General features: G+C 39.4%; 1 protein-coding gene across 2 annotated transcripts in view; it reads right to left on the bottom strand.

Annotated features, from left to right (window-relative positions):
• The window catches only part of LOC135225685 (PDF receptor-like), a 478,368-nt gene that overhangs the window by 135,698 nt on the left and 325,170 nt on the right, over positions 1-17,500 (bottom strand). The window lies entirely within an intron of this gene.

The raw sequence follows: 17,500 nt of genomic DNA, 5'->3' as shown, positions 1-17,500 counted from the left end.
ACAGCCGATAGCATCAAAGCTGATTGTGATTGGTAGAGGCAGAAGGATAGAAGTTTCAGTGATATCGACTGCGGGTATTTACCGGCAATGCAAAATATCAACAAGAGGACAACATAAACGTACACATTTATTGCTGTAGGTGTACATAATTAACGACGTGTGCGTTTGCCAACGGTCACGCAGACACACACACATAGCTTGAAGTGTGGCTGGGTAAATGACTAGCACATTTTCTTTGATGTACAATTCCGAATATCGCATAAATCGCAGAGCTCACTGTATATGTGCCTGTGTAAGACGCACAGAGGTACCAAGCGTTGGTATTTCAGTTTCCCGTGAAATTAATTAATCCATCATTAAACCTTTTTAAATTAGAATAAAAAAATGAGATGTTAAGACGTATAACTGAAAGAAAATAGAGAAACCATACAAACGAGTAGAAAATGCTCCGAAGTTTCTAGTGCAATCAAATTTCTGTACAACGTATAATGCTGTATGAAACTCAGCACGAACTTTAATGACGTCTTTACACACACACACACACGGGACGCATATATATATATATATATATATATATATATATATATATATATATATATGTGTGTGTGTGTGTGTGTGTGTGTGTGTGTGTGTGTGTGTGTGTGTGTGTGTGTGTGTATGCTTTTTCATCAGTCTAACACGCTTATTATCTTAGTAATTAATTTTTTTTCCGTACAAATGGTACTAGATCCTCTTATGAATTTCTTAGGTATCGGATTTTGGTTTCTATAAACATTATTCTGGTTTCGTAGCCAAATGCCCACAAAGCAATGTAAGTGTAAATAATGTCTCTTTCCCAAAGTTTTTTCTCCTTTCTCACTTCTTTTCACCGTTTCATGTGTACAAATGTTCCCTTTTCTCACTCCCTTTCACTGTTTCCTTTGTACAAATGTTCCCTTTTGTTACTCCCTTTTTCTGTTTCCTTTGAACAAAAGTTCCTATTTCTCACTCCCTTTCACCATTTCATGTGTACGAATGTTCCCTTTGGTCACTCCCTTTCACTGTTTCCTTTGAACGAATGTTCCCTTTTCTCACTCCCTTTCACTGTTTCCCTTGTACAAATGATCCCTTTTCTCACTCCCTTTCACTGCTTCCCTTGTACAAATGTTCCCTTTTCTCACTCCCTTTCACTGTTTTTTCCTCCCTTGGTACCCAAAATGTTCCATTTCTCACTCCCATTTCACTGTTTCCTTTGAAACAAAATTTGTTCCCTTTTCTCACTCCCCTTCACTGTTTCCCTTGTACAAATGTTCCCTTTTCTCACTCCCTTTCACTGTTTCCCTTGTACAAATGTTCCCTTTTCTCACTCCCTTTCACTGTTTCCCTTGTACAAATGTTCCCTTTTCGCAGTCCCTTTCACTGTTTCCCTTGTACAAATCCCTTTTTCCCTTTTCAAATCACTTTCAACTGTTTCCTTGTACAAATGTTCCCTTTTCTCACTCCCTTTCACTGTTTCCTTTGAACAAATGTTCTCTTTTCTCACTCCCTTTCACTGTTTCCTTTGAACAAATTTGTTCCCTTTTCTCACTCCCCTTCACTGTTTCCCTTGTACAAATGTTCCCTTTTATCACTCCCTTTCACTGTTTCCTTTGAACAAATGTTCTCTTTTCTCACTCCCTTTCACTGTTTCCTTTGAACAAATGTTCCCTTTTCTCACTCCCTTTCACTGTTTCCCTTGTACAAATGTTCCCTTTCTCACTCCCTTTCCCTTTCACTGTTTCCCTTGTACAAAGATTCCCTTTTCTCTCTCCCTTTCAACTGTTTCCTTTGAACCAAATGTTCCTTTTCTCTCTCCCTTTATTTCACCTGTTTCCTTTCCTTTGAACAAATGTTCCCTTTTCTCTCTCCCTTTCACTATTTCCTTTGAACAAATGTTCCCTTTTCTCACTCCCTTTCACTGTTTCCCTTGTACAAATGTTCCCTTTTCTCTCTCCCTTTCACTGTTTCCTTTGAACAAATGTTCCCTTTTCTCACTCCCTTTCACTGTTTCCCTTGTGCAAATGTTCCCTTTTTATCAACCTCCCTTTCATGTTTCCTTTGAACAAATTTGTTCCCCTTTTCTTCTCCTCCCTTTCACTGTTTTCCTTTGAAACCCAAATTGTTCCTTTCCCTTTTCTCTCCCCTTTCACTGTTTTCCCTTGTACAAATGTTTTCCCTTTCCTCCCTTTCCCTTTCCCTCTTTCCTGTTTTCCCTGTAACAAATTGTTCCCTTTTCTCACTCCCTTTCCCACGTTTTTCCTTTAAACAAATTGTTTCCCTGGTTTCCCTTTTCTCTCCCTTTCACGTTCCTTTGAACAAATTTGTTCCCTTTTTATCACTCCCTTTCACTGTTTCCCTTGTTAACAAATGTTCCCTTTCTCCACATGTTTCCCCTTTTCAAACCCTGTTTTCTTTGTACAAATTTCCCTTTTCTCATCCCTTTCACTGTTTCTTTGAAACAAATTTTGTTCCCTTTTCTTCCCAAAAATGTTTTTCCCTTTTCTCTCCATTTTCACTGTTTCCTTTGAAACAAATGTTTACCCTTTTCTCAACTCTCCCTTTCACTGTTTCCTTTTGAACAACCCTTTGTTTCCAACTTTTCTCAAACTCCTTTCACGTTTCCCTTGTTTTACAATGTTCCCCTTTTCTTACCCTCACCTTTCACTGTTTCCTTTGAACCCAAATTTTGGTCCCTTTTCTTACTCCCTTTCAAACTGTTTCCCTTGTTACCCAAATGTTCCATGTTCTCAACCTCCCTTTCAACTGTTTTTCCCTTGTACAAAATGTTCCCTTTTCCATTCCCTTTTTCACTGTTTCCCTTTGTACAAATTTGTTCCCTTTTCTCACTCCCTTTCACCGGTTTCCTTTAGAACAAATTTGTTCCCTTTTTCTCACTTCCCTTTCCACGTTTACCTTTACAAATGTCCCTTTTCCCTCTCCCTTTCACCTTGTTTCCTTTTGAACAAATTTGTTTCCCCCTTTTCCTTTTCTCACCCTTCACTGTTTCCTTTGAACAAATTGTTTGCCCTTTTCCTTCCCACAAACTGTTCCCTTGAACAAATGTTCCTTTTCTCAACTCCCTTTCACTGTTTCCCTTTTAGAACAAATTTGCTTCCCTTTTTCTCACTCCCTTTCACTGTTTCCCTTTGTAACAAATGTTTCCCATTTTCTCACTCCCTTTCACTGTTTCCCTTCGTACAAACTGTTCACCTTTTCTCTCTCCCTTTCACTGTTTCCGTTTGAACAAAGTGTTCCCCTTTTCTCACTCTCCTTTCACTGTTTCCCTTTGTAACAAACTTGTTCCCTTTCCCTCTTCCCTTTTCCCTTTCACTGTTTCCTTTGAACAAATGTCCTTTTATTTTTCTAACTCCCTTTCACGGTTTCCCTTGTACAAATGTTCCCTTTTCTCACTTCCCTTTCACTGTTTCCCTTGAACACATTTGTTCCCTTTTCTACTCCTTCAAACTGTTTTCCCGTTTCTACAATGTCACCTTTTCTTTCCACTCCCTTTCACCGGTTTCCATTTGAACAAATTTGTTCCCTTTTTCGCACTCCCTTTCAACTGTTTTCCCTGTAAAACAAATTTCCTTTTCTCACTCCCTTTCCACTGTTTCCCTTTGTACAATGTTCCCAAATTTTCTTCACCCTTTCCCTTTCATGGTTCCCTTGTACAAATGTCCCTTTTATTTCCACCCCTTTCCTGTTTCCCTTTGTACAAATGTTTTCCCTTTTTCTCACTCCCTTTCACTGTTTCCCTTTTGTACAAATGTTTCCCTTTTATCACTCCCCTTTCACTGTTTCCCTTTGTACAAATGTTCCCTTTTCCCCCCTTTCAAACGGTTGTCCTTTGAACCCAATTTGTTTTCCCTTTTTATCACTCCCTTTCACTGTTTCTTTGAACAAAAAATGTTCCCTTTTCTCACTCCCTTTCAATCTGTTTCCCAATTGTACAAAATGTTACCCTTTTTCTCTCTCCCCTTTCAACTGTTTCCCTTTGTTTTGAAACAAATTTGTTCCCATTTTCTCTCTCACCCTTTTCACTGTTATTCCTTTGAACAAATTTGTTCCCTTGTTTTTCCTCTCCTTTCCACATGTTTCCTTTTGAACAAATTTGTTCCCTTTCCCTTTTATCTTCCCTTTCAACTGTTTCCTTTGAAACAAAAAATGTTCCCTTTTTCTCACTCCCTTTCACTGTTTCCCTGTACAAATGTTTCCCTTTTCTCACTGCCCTTTTCACTGTTTCCCTTTGAACACAAATGTTCCTTTTCCTCACTCCCTTTCAATGTTTCCCTTTGTACAAAAAATGTTTTTTTCTCTCTCCCTTTCAACTTCCTTTCCTTTGAACAAAGGGTCCCTTTTCCCCTTCACTCCCTTTCAATGTTTCCCTTGTACAAATGTTCCCTTTTCTCACTCCATTTCACTGTTCCCTTTGAAACAAAATTGTTTCCATTTTATTCAACTCCCTTTCAAACTGTTTTCCCTGGTTACAAAGTTTTCCCTTTTCTCACTCCCTTTCAACTGTTTCCCTTGGTACAAAACTGTTACCCTTATTTCCTCACTGTCCCCATTCACTGTTTCCGTTTGAAACAAAATTTGTTTCCCTTTCTCACCCCTTCACCCGTTTCACTTGAACAAATGTTTCACCTTTTCTCACCCCTTTCAAACTGTTCCCTTGTTTTACAAAGTCCCACCTATCCTTTCACTGTTTCCTTTGAACAAATTTTGTTCACCCTGTTCCTCACTCCCTTTCACTGTTTCCTTTGTAAACAAAATTTGTTCCATTTTTCTCACTCCCTTTCACTGTTTTCCTTGAACAAATTTGTTCCCTTTTCTCTTCCTTTTCCTTCACTGTTTATTTGAACAAATGTTTCCCTTTTCTCAATCCCTTTCAACTGTTTCCCTTGTTACCCAAAATTTTCCCTTTCCACTCCCTTTCCCTTACCCCTGTTTACCCATTGGTACAAAAATGTTCCCTTTTCTCAACTCCCTTTCACTGTTTTCCTTTGAACAAATTTGTTCCCTTTTCTCACTCCCTTTCACTGTTGCCCTTGTACAAATGTTTTCCTTTTATGCAACTCCCTTTCAAACTTTTCCCTTGTTACAAATTTTCCTTTTTCTCCACTCCCCTTTGACACTGTTTTCCCTGTGTACAAATATTGCCCTTTTCCCTTTTCCGCTCCACTTCCTTTCACTGTTTCCTTTGAACAAATTTGTTCCCTTTTCTCACTCCCTTTCAATGTTTCCCTTCTTGAACAAATTTGTTCTTCCTTTTCTATCTCCCTTTCCACTACTGTTTCCCTTTTGAACCAAATGTTCCTTTTCTCACTTCCCTTTCACTAGTTTACCTTGTTACAAAAATTGTTCCCTTTTCTAACAAACCCCTTTCCACTGTTTCCCTTGTTAACAAATGTTCCCTTTTTCTCACCCCTTTCACCCTTTCACGTTTCCCTTGTACAGAAACGTTCCCTTTTCTCTCTCCCTTTCACTGTTTCCTTTGAAACACAAAAAATTAGTTCCCGTTTTCTCACCTCCCTTTCACTGTTTCACCCTTGGTACAAATGTTCCACCTTTTCTCACTCCCTTTCACTGTTTCCCGTTTGTAACAAAATTTGTTCCCTTTTCTCAACTCCCTTTCACTGTTTCACCTTTGAACAAATGTTCCCTTTTCTCACTCCCATTTCACTGTTTCCCTTTGTAACAAAGTTGTTCCCGTTTTATCACTCCCTTTCACTGTTTCCCTTGGGGGTTTTTTTAAAATGTCCTTTTCTTCAACTCAAACCTGCCACTTTGTTTTTCCCAATTGTTTTACAAATGTTTCCCTTTTATTCTCCCTTTCACTGTTTCCCTTTGAACAAATTTGTTCCTTTTCCCTTTTCAATCTTTTCACTCCCTTTCACTTGCTAAAATGTTTCTTTCCCTTTCGCAATCCCTTTCAAACTGTTTCCCTTGTACCCAAATGTTCCCTTTTCTCACTCCCTTTCACTGTTTCCACTTGTACAAAGGTTCCCTTTTCCAATCCCTTTTCACTGTTTCACTTGTACAAAATGTTCCCTTTTCCCACTACCTTTCCCACTTGTTTACCCAAATTGTTACCAAATGTTTTCCCACTCACTTTCCCAACCTGTTTCCCTTGTACCAAATGTTTCCCTTTTCTTTTTCAATCCTTTCACCCTTTCATTTTTCCACTTTGCAACAAAATGTTCCTTTTCACCTTTTCCCTTTCAATCTTTCCCGTCTTTACAAATGTTCCCTTGTTTCTTCAATCCCTTCAAACTGTTTCCCTTTGTACAAATTTTTTCTTTCCCTTTTCTCCACTCCCTTTCACTGATTTTCCCTTGTAACAAATGTTGCCCTTTTCTCACTCCCTTTCACCCTGTTTCCCTGTACAAATGTTCCCTTTTATTCAATTACCTTTCATTTGTTTCCCTTGCCTAACAAATGTTCCCTTTTCTTCACTCAATTCCTTTTCAACGTTTTCCCTTTGTACAAAAAATTTGTTCCCCTTTTCTCACTCCCGTTTCCACAATGTTTCCCTTGTACAAAGGTTCCCTTTCCCTTTTTTCACCTCCCTTTCACTGTTTCCCTTTATGAACAAATTGTTCTTCCCTTTTATTAACTCCCTTTCACTGGTTTCCCTTGTACAAATGTGTTCCATCTTTTCTCACTTACCCTTTCCACTGTTTCCCGTTGTACAAATGTTCCCCTTCCTTTTCTCACTTCCCCTTTCCACTGTTTCCCTTTGTACAAATTTGTTTCCCTTTTCTCACTCCCTTTCAACTGTTTCCTTTGAAACAAATTTGTTCCCACCTTTTTCTACGCCCTGTTTCACTGTTTCCCTTCTTGAACAAAATGTTCCCTTTTCCTACTCCCTTTCACTGTTTCCTTTGTAACAAATTTCCCTGGTTTCCCCTTTCACTCCCTTTCCCATTTACTTTTCCCTTTGTAACAAATTCTTCCTTTTCCCTTTTCCACTCCCTTTCAACTGTTTTTACCTTTGACACATGTTCCCTTTTCTTTCCCAAAAACCGCCTCCCTTTCACTGTTTCCCTTTGAACAAATTGTTCCCTTTTCTCACTCCCTTTCCACTGTTTCCCTTGTACAAATGTTTCCCTTTCCTTCAAACTACCCCTTCATGTTTTCCCCTGTACAAATGTTCCCTTTTTCTCATCCCCTTTCACTGTTTCCCCTTGAACAAATTGCTTTTCTCACTCCCTTTCACCCTTTTTGGGGGTTTCTTTGACAAATGTTCCCTTTTCCTCACTTCCCTTTCACTGTTTCCCTTTGAACATGTTCCCTTTTTCTCACTCCCTTTCACTGTTTTCCCTTGTACAAATGTTTTTCTCACTCCCTTTCACTGTTTTCCCTTGTACAAATGTTTCCCTTTCCTCACTCCCTTTCACCCTGTTTCCCTTGTCGGAATTTGTAACTTATTGTCAAAACTCCTTTCACTGCTTTTTCCCTTGTACAAAGTTCTTTTCCTTTTCTCTCCCTCTTTCAATTGTTTCCCTTTTGTACAAATTTTCCTTTTCTCCAACCGCATTTCACTGTTTCCCTTGTAACATTTAATTGTTAAACCTTTTCTCACCCTTCCCGTTTCAAACTTTGTTTTTCTTGTTTAAAAATGTTCCCTTTTCTCACTCCCTTTCACTGTTTCCCTACAACATGTTTCCCTTTTCTCCACTCCCTTTTCACCCTTGGTTCCCTTGTACAAATTGATTCCTTTTTCTCACTCCCTTTCACTTTGTTTCTGTTTTAAACAAATGTTCCTTTCTTTTTCCTCACTCCCTTTCAATTGTTTACCTGTTTTACATTTTCCCTTTTGGCTCACTCCCTTCCACTGTTTCCCTTTGTACAAAATGTTTCCCTCTTTTCCCTTTTTCACTTCCCTTTCACTTTCCCTTGTACAAATGTTTCCTTTTCTCACTCCCTTTCACTGTTCCCCTTGTACAAATGTTTTCCTTGTTTTCTCAAATCAACCCTTTCACTGTTTCCCTTGTACAAAAATGTTCCTTTTCTCACTCCCTTTCACTGTTTCCGCTTGTACAAATGTTCTCTTTTCTCACTTCCCTTTCCTGTTTCCCCTTGTAACAATTTCCCTTTTCTCACTCCCTTTCACTGTTTCCCTTGTACAAATGTTCTCATTTTCTCACTCCCTTTCACTGTTTTCCCTTGTACAAATGTTCCCCTTTTCTTCACTCCCCTTTCACTGTTTCCCCTTGTACAAATGTTCCCTTTTCCTCACGTCACCCTTTCACACTGTTTCCCCTTGTACAAAATGAATTCCCTTTTCTCACTCCTCCCTTTCACTGTTTCCCTTGTACAATATTCGCTATTTCTCACTTTTTTCCCTTTCACTGTTTCCCTTGTTTTACAAATGATCCTTTTCTCCTCCTTTTCACCCCTGTTTCCCTTGTACACAAATGTTCCCCTTTTCTCACTCCCCACTTTCACTGTTTTCCCTTGTACAAAAGCTCCCGTTTCCCTTTTACACCTCCCTTTCACTTGTTTTCCACTTTGTAACATATTAAATTTCTTTTTCCCTTTTCACTCCCTTTCACTGTTTCCCTTTGTAACAAATGTTCCTTTTTCCCTTTTACACTGAATCCATCCCTTTCACTGTTGTTTCCCTTGTACGGAGGAGAAATGTTTACCCTTTTCTCACTCCCTTCACTGTTTCCTTGAACAATTTGTTCCCTTTTCCTCACTCCCTTTAAATGGTTTCCTTTGGAACACCTTTTCCCTTTTCCACCTCCCTTTCACTGTTTTCCTTTGGTAACAAACTTAGTTCCCTTTTCCTTTTTTCTCACTCCCTTTCACTGTTTCCCTTGCCTTTGAACAAATGTTCCCTTTTCTCACTCCCTTCACTGGTTTTCCTTTGAACCAAATTTGTTCCCTTTTTCTCAGCTCCCTTTCAAAACTTTTCCTTGAACCCAAATTGTTCGCCTTTTCCCACTCCCTTTCACCTGTTTCCCTTGTACAAATGGTTTCCCTTTTTCTCACTCCCTTTTCTAAACTGTTTCCCTTGTAAAATTTTCCCTTTTCTCACTCTCCCTTTCACTGTTTTCCTTTGAACTAATTTGTTCCCTTTTCTCACATCCCTTTCACTGTTTCCTTTCCTTTGAAACAAATTTGTTCCGCCCTTTTCTGCACTCCCTTTCACTGTTTCCTTTGAACAAAGTTCCCTTTTCTCAAAACTCCCCTTTCACCCTTGTTTCCCCTTGTACAAATGTGCCCTTTCTTTCCCAAAACTTTCCCTTTACTGTTTTACTTTCCCTTGTACAAATGTTCCCTTTTCTCACTCCCTTTCAGCCCGGTTTCCCTTGTTACCCGAAATGTTTCACCCTTAAATGTCACCCTTTCCTTTCCCACTTGCTTTCCCTTGTACAAATTTGTTTCCCACTTTTCTTTTTCTCTCCCTTTCATTGTTTCCCGTACAATGTTTCCCGTTTTCTTCCACTTTTCCCTTTCCACTTTGTTTCCCTGTACAAATGTTCCTTTTTCTTTTCCCTTTCACTTTCCCTTTCAAACTTTGTTTCCCTGCCGTACAAATGGTTCTTCTTTCCCTCAAACTCCCTTTCATTGGTTTATCACTCCCCTTTCTGTTCCCTTTACAAATGTTTCCCTTTCCCTAAATCCTCACTTTTTCCTTTCCCTTGTATTTCCCTGGTTTAAACAAATGTTCCCCTTTCTTCATTTCCCTTTGCACTGTTTTCCCTTGTACGATTTCTTAAATTGCACTCCCTTCCACTGCCCTTTTCTTTGTACATGTTTCCCTTTTTCTTCCCCTTTTCTCCCTTTCTTTACTGTTTCCCCTTTTTACAAATGTTTCCCTTTTCTCACCCTTCCCCTTTCACGTTTCCCTGTTTAAACAAATTTTTTTCCCTTTCTTTCTCCCTTTTCTTTTCACTTTGTTTTCCCTTGTTTACAAATGTTTTTCTCCCTTTTCTTTCCCACGTCCCTTTCACTGTTTCCCGTTGTACAAATTGTTCCTTTTTCTCACTCCCTTCACTGTTTCCCTTGTACAAATGATCCCTTGTTCCTCACTTCCCTTTCACCCTGTCTTGTACAAATTGTTCAAACTTTTCTCACTCCCTTTCACTGTTTCCCTGTACAAATGTTCCCTTTTCTCACCCTTCCCTTTCCACTGTTTCCCTGTTACAAATTTCTCTTTCTTTTTCACTCCCTTTTCACTGTTTCCCTTGTACAAATGTCTTTCTCTCTTTACCCTCAAAGCGTTTCCTTTGAACGAATGTTCCCCTTTTCTTCCAACTTCCCTTTCCACTTGTTTTCCCTTGTACAAATGTTCCCTTTTCTCACCTTCCCTTTCCCACTGATTCCTTTTGAAAAAATTTGTTCCTTTTCTCACTCCCTTTCACTGTTTCCTTGTACAAATGTTTCCCTTTACAAAAACTCCTCCCTTTCACTGTTTCCTTTTGAAACAAATTTGTTTCCCTTTTCTTTGACTCCCTTTCCAAACCCTGCCTTTCCTTTGGTTATTAAAATTTCCCTTTTCTCCACCCTTCCCCTTTCCCACTGTTCCCTTTGAACCAAATTTGTTCCCTTGCCCTTTTCTCACTCCACCATTTCACCCTTTTTCTGTAAAACCAAATTTCCCTTTTCCTCAAACCTTTTCCCTTTCACCCTTTGTTTCCTGACAAATTTTTTGTTCCCTTTTCCTTTTCCACCCCTTTCTTTTCCACTGTTTTCCCTTGTTTAACAAATTTGTTCCCTTTTCTCCAACGCTCTTTCCTTTTGTTTTCCTGAACCCACAAATTTGTTTCCCTTTTCTCCTTCCCTTTCCTGTTTTCCCTTGTAAAATGTTCCCCTCTCACTCCCTTTAAACACTGTTTCCTTTGAACAAATTTGTTTTCCCTTGGCCACTCCCTTTCACTTTTCCCTTGTAACAATGTTTCTTGTTTTCTCACTCCCTTTCACTGTTTCCCCTTTTTAACAAATGTTCCCTTTTTCTCACTCCTTTCACTGTTTCCTTTGAACAAATTTGTTTCCCTTTTCTCCGCCCTTTCACTGTTTTTCCTTTGAAAACAAATAGTTCCTTTTCCTCACCTTCACTTTGCCTTTGTTTCCCGTGTACATTTTTCTTTTCTTTCTCTCCCTTTCACTGTTTCCTTTGAACAAATTTGTTCCCTTGTCTCTCTCCTTTCACTGTTTCCCTTTGAAACAAAATTTGTTCCCTTTTCTATCTCCTTTCACTGTTTTTCCTTTGAACATAAATTTGTTCCCTTTTCTCATCTCCCTTTTCACTGGTTTCCCCTTTGTAACAAACTGTTCCCTTTTCTCACTCCCTTTCACTGTTTCCCTTGATACAAATGTTCCCTTTTCTAACTCCTTTCACCTGTTTCCCTGTTACAAATGTTCCTTTTCTCCCATTTCACTTTCCTGTTTTCCCTTGTACAAATGTTCCCTTTTCCTCTCTCGCCCTTTCACTGTTTTCCTTGTACAAATGTTCCCTTTTCTCACTCCCTTATTTCACTGTTTTCCCTTGTACAAATGTTCCCTTTTTTCCTCACTTCCCTTTCACTGTTTGCCCTTGTACAAATGTTCCCTTTTCTCACTTCCCTTTCACTGTTTCCCTTTGAACAAATGTTTTCCCCTTTTCTCACTTCCCGTTTCACTGTTTGCCTTTGAACAAATGTTTCCCTTTTTCTCACTCCCTTTCACTGTTTCCCTTGTACTAAATGTTCCCTTTTCTCTCCTCCCCTTTCACTGTTTCCTTTGAACAAATTTGTTCCCTTTTCTCTCTCCCTTGTTCAACTGTTTTTCCTTTTGAACCAATTTGTTCCCTTTTTCTCCTCTCCCTTTCCACTGTTTCCTTTGAACAAATGTTTCTCTTTTCTCACTCCCCTTTCACTGGTTTCCCTTCGTACAAATGTTTCCCTTTTCTCACTCTCTTTCACTGTTTTCCCTTGTACACAAATGTTCCCTTTTCCTCACTCCCCATTTCACCTGTTTTTTTCCCTTGGGTACCAAATGTTCCCTTTTCCTCTCTCACCCTTTCATTGTTTCCTTTGAACAAATAAAATTCCCCTTTTCCCTTTTTCACTCCTCTTTCACTGTTTTCTTTGGAACAAATTTGTTCCCTTTTCTCAACTCCCTTTCACTGTTTTCCCTTGTACAAATGGGCCCTTTTCCCTTTGCTCTCCTTCCCCTTTCACTGTTTCCTTTGGAAAACAAATGTTCCCTTTTTTTCTCCACGTCTCCTTTCACTGTTTCCTTTGAACAAAATTTGTTCCTTTTCTCACTACCGTTTCACTGCCCTGTTTACCCAAATTGTCCCTTTTCTCACTCCCCTTTCAAAACTGTTCCTTGAACCCAAATTTGGTTTTCCCTTTTCTCACTCCCTTTCAACTGTTTCCCTTTGTAACAAATGTTCCCTGTTTCCACGCCATTTCACCCGTTTTCTTGTACAAATGTTTCCTTTTCCCTTTCACTCCCTTTCCACCCTTGTTTATTTGAACAAAGTTGTTCCTTTTCTCATTTCCCTTTCACCGTTTCATTTGAACAAATGTTCCCTTTTCCCTTTCATTCCCACCTGTTTCCCTTGTACAAATGTTTTGACCCTTTTCCCTCCCGCCCTTTCACTGTTTCCTTTGAACAAATTTGTTCCCTTTCTCTATCCCTTTCAACTGTTTCCTTGAACAAATTTGTTCCCTTTCTCTCTTCCCTTTTTCCCCTGTTGCCTTTGAAACAAATGTTCCTTTTCTCACCTTTCCCCAGTTTCACCTTTGTTTCCCTTATAACAAATGTTCCCTTTTTCTCACTCCCTGTCACCCTGTTTCCCTTGGGGGGGGTATAAATGGTTCCCTTCTCACTCCCTTTCAAACTGTTTCCCTTAGTTTTACCAAAATGTTCCCTTTTCTCCCTTTCACCCTTTCAAGTTTCCTTTGAACAAATTGTTCCCCTTTTCTCATCTCCCTTTCACTGTTTCCCTTTGGTAACAAATTTGTTCCCCTTTTCTCTCTCCCTTTCACTGTGTTTCCTTTGAACAAAATTGGTTACCCTTTTCTCACTCATCCCTTTCACTGGTTTCACCCTTATACCAAATGTTCCCTTTTTCTCAACTCTCCTTTCACTGTTTCCCTTTGAAACAAAAATTTGTTTCCCTTTTCTCACTCCCTTTCACCTGTTTCCCTTGTACAAATGGTTCCCTTTTCTCACTTTTCCCTTGTCACAAATGTTTCCCTTTTGAACAAAAAGTTGTTCCCTTTTCGCACTCCCTTTCACTGTTTTACCTTTGTAACAAATGTTCCCTTTTCTCACTCCCTATTTCATGTTTCCCTTGTTTACCAAATTGTTTCCCTTTTCTTCCACTCCCTTTCAAACGGTTGCCCTTGTACCCAAAGTTTTCCCTTTTCTCACTCCCTTTCACTGTTTCCTTTGTAACAAATGTTCCCTTTTCTCACTCCCTTTCACTGTTTCCCTTGTTTACCCCAAATTGTTCTCCTTTTTCTCACTCCCTTTCAACTGTTCCCTTGTAAAATTGTTCCCTTTTCTCACTCCCTTTCAATGTTTCCTTTGACAATTTGTCCCTTTCTCACTTCCCTTTCACTTGTTACCTTTGAACAAATGTTCCCTTTTCTCAACCCCTTTTTAACCTGTTTTCCCTTGTACAAATGTTCCCTTTTCTCTCTCCCTTTCAACTGTTTCCCCCCCCTTGTACAAATTTGATTCCTTTTCTCTCTCCCTTTCACCCTGTTTTCCTTTGAACAAATTTGTTCCCTTTTCTCTCCCTTTCACCCAGTTTCCTTTGAACAAATTTGTCCTTTTCTCTCTCCCTTTATTTTCCTTTGAACAAATTTGTTCCCTTTTCTTCACCCTTTCCTTTCACTGTTTCCCTGTTACAAAGGTTCCCTGTTTGCTCTCCCTTTTCACCCTTTGTTTCCTTTGAACAAAATGTTACCCTTTTCTCACTCCCGTGCAATTGTTTCCCTTGTACAAATGTTCTTTTTCTCGTCCCTTTCACCTGTTACTTGTGAACAAATGTTCCCTTTTCTCACTCCCTTTCCACTGTTTCCCTTGTACAAATGTTTCCCTTTCTCACTCCCTTTCACCCTTGTTTCCTTTGAACAAACTTGTTCCCTTTTTCTCACTCCCTTTCCACCTGTTTCCTTTGGTACAAAGTGTTTCCCTTTTCTCACAATTCCCTTTCCACTGTTTTTCCCCTTTGTACAAATGTTCCCTTTTTCCACGCCCTTTTTCATGTTTTCCTTTGAAACCAAATTTGTCCCTTTTCTCACCCTTTCACTGTTTCCCTTTTGAACAAATGTTCCCTTTTCTCACTCCCTTTCCCATGTTTTCCCTTGTACAAATTTCCTTTTCTCTCTCCCTTTCACTGTTTTCCTTTGAACAAAATTTTGTTCCCTTTTCTCACTACCCATTTCACTGTTTCCTTTGAACAAATTTTGTTCCTTTTCTCTCCCCTTTCAAACTGTTTCCTTTGAACAAATGTTCCCTTTTCTCACTCCCTTTTCACTGTTTCCCTTGTACAAATTTTCCCTTTTCCCTTTTCTCTTCCCTTAAACTCCCCTTTTTTTCCCGGTACAATGTTCCCTTTTATCACTCCCTTTCAAACTTTGTTTCCTTTGAACCCAAATTTGTTTTCCCTTTTCTCCAAATGCCCTTTCACTGTTTACCTTTGTTAACAAATTTGTTCCCTTTTCTCACTATCCCTTTCACAGTTTCCCTTTGTAACAAAATGTTCCTTTCTTTCAGTTCCCTTTTTACTGTTTCCATGTACATTGTTCCCTTTTATTTCACTCCCTTTCCTCGTTTCCTTTGAACAAATTTGTTCCCCTTTTCTCACTCCCTTTCACTGTTTCCCTTGTAACAAATGTTTCCCTTTTCTCTCTCCCTTTCCCACTGTTTCCCTTTTGAACAAAGGTTCCCGTTTCTCACCCTTTTCCCTTTCACATTTTCTTTGAAACCAAAATTTGGTCCCTTTTCTCAATCCCTTTCAAACTGTTTCCCTGTACGAACATGTTCCCTTTCCCTTTCACTCCCTTGCAGGTTTTTTACCCTTGTTACAAATGTTCCCTTTTTCTCTCTCCCTTTGCACTGTTTTCCTTTGAACAAAATTTGTTCCCGTTTTCTCACTCCCTTTCACTGTGTTTTCCCATTGTACAAATGTTCCCTTTTTCCTCACTTTTCCCTTTCACGTTTCCCTTGTACAAAGCCCGTCCTTTCTCATCCCTTTCACTGTGTTTCCTTTGTACAAATGTTCCCTTTTCTCTCTCCCTTCAAACTTGTTCCTTTGAACCCAAATTTGTTTTTCCGTTTTTCACCCTCCCTTTCACTGTTTCCCTGTTTACCAAATGGGGGGGGGTTCCCTTTTTCTCAACCTCATTTTCAACTGTTCCCCTTTTCTACAAATGTTCCCTTTTCCCTTTCAATTCCCTTTCACGGTTTCCCTTGTACAAAATGTTACCCTTTTCTTTTCCAACGTTTTTCCCTTCACTCCCTTTCCCTTTGCCCTTAACAAATGTCCTTTTCCCTTTCACTTTCCCTTCCAAACCCTTGTTTCCCTTTCCCGTGTTTAACCATTTATGTTTCCCGTTTCCCTTTCACTTCCCTTTCCCTGTTGCCCTTTGAACAAATTTGTTCCCTTTCTCACTCCCTTTCACTGTTTCCCTTTGTACAAATGTTTCCCTTTTTTTTTTAAACCCCTTTTCTCTCCCTTTCACTGTTTCCCGTTTACAAATGTTTCCCCTTTTCCTTTCACTTTCCCCCTTTCACAGTTTCCTTTGAACAAATTTTTCCCTTTTTCTCATTTCCTTTCAACTGTTTCCCTTGTAACAAGAATGTTTCCCTTTTCCTTCAAACTCCCTTTCACTGTTTCCCTTGTACAAAGTTCCCTTTTTCTCCTCCTTTCCCTTTTCCCACGTTTCCTTTCCCCTTTGAACAAATTTGTTTACGTTTTTCCCGCAACCTCCCTCCTTTCACTGTTTCCCTTGTACAAATGTTTCCCCTTTTCTCACTCCCTTTTCCACTGTTTTCCCTTGTACAAATGTTTCACCTTTTCCGCCAACCCCTTCACCCTTTGGTTTCCCTTGAATACAAATGTTTCCCTTTTCTTCCCCTTTCTCCAATTTTCACTGGTTCCCTTTGAACAAATTGTCCTTTCCGTTTCCTCAAAACCTTTTCCCTTTCCACCCTTTAATTGCCCTTGGTACAAATGTTTTCCTTTCCAACTCCCTTTCACTGTTTCCCTTGTGTACCAAAGCGTTTCCCTTTTTCTCCAATCCTTTCACTGTTTCCCTTGTACAAATGTTCCCCTTTTCTCAACACCTTTCACTGTTTTCCCTTGTACAATTGTTCCCTTTTCTCATCCCCTTTTCAATGTTTCCCTTGCACAAATGTTCCCTTTTCTCTCTCCCTTTCACTGTTTCCCTTGTACAAATGTTCCCTCTCAATCCCTTTCACTGTTTCCCTTGTACAAATTTTCACTCTCTTTTCCCACAAATCACTCCCTTTCACTGTTTTCCCTTGTACAAATGTTTTCCCTTTTTCTCACGTCCCTTTCACTGTTTCCCTTGTACAAATGTTCCCTTTTTCTCACTCCCTTTCACTGTTTCCCTTGTACAAATGTTCCTCTTTTCTCAATCCCTTTCACTGTTTTCCCTTGTACAAATGTTTCCCTCCCTTTTCTCTCTCCCTTTCACTGTTTCCCTTGTACAAATGTTCCCTTTTCTCACTCCACCCTTTCACTGTTCCCTTGTACAAATGTTCCGCTCTTTTCTCACTCCCTTTCACTGTTTCCCTTGTACAAATGTTCTCGTTTTCTCACCTCCCTTTCAACTGTTTCCCTTGTACAAATGTTCTCTTTTCTCACTCCCTTTCACTGTTTCTTTTCCCTTGTACAAATGTTCCCCTTTCTCTCTCCCTTTCACTGTTTCCCTTTGAACAAATTTGTTCCCCTTTTCTCACTCCCTTTCACTGTTTCCTTTGAACAAATGTTCCCTTTTCTCTCTCCCTTTCACTGTTTTCCTTGTACAAATGTTCCCTTTTCTCACTCCCTTTCACTGTTTCCCTTGTACAAATGTTCCCTTTTCTCACTCCCTTTCACTGTTTCCTTTGAACAAATTTGTTCCCTTTTCCCATCACTACTCCCTTTCACTGTTGGTTCCTTTGAACAAATGTTCCTTTTCTCACTCCCTTTCACTGTTTCCTTGTACAAAATGTTCCCTTTTATTTTCTCACATCCCTTTCACTGTTTCCCTTGTACAAATGTTCCCTTTTCTCTCTCCCTTTCACTGTTTCCTTTGAACAAATTTGTTCCCTTTTCTCTCTCCCTTTCACTGTTTCCTTTGAACAAATTTGTTCCCTTTTCTCTCTCCCTTTCACTGTTTCCTTTGAACAAATGTTCCCTTTTCTCACTCCCTTTCACTGTTTCCCTTGTACAAATGTTCCCTTTTCTCACTCCCTTTCACTGTTTCCCTTGTACAAATGTTCCCTTTTCTCTCTCCCT

This window comes from Macrobrachium nipponense, chromosome 13 (assembly GCF_015104395.2).
Source record: "Macrobrachium nipponense isolate FS-2020 chromosome 13, ASM1510439v2, whole genome shotgun sequence".
NCBI classification, from domain to species: domain Eukaryota; kingdom Metazoa; phylum Arthropoda; class Malacostraca; order Decapoda; family Palaemonidae; genus Macrobrachium; species Macrobrachium nipponense.
The sequence above is the reverse complement of the archived record's forward strand: the minus strand, read 5'-3'. Positions and strand labels throughout refer to the sequence as shown.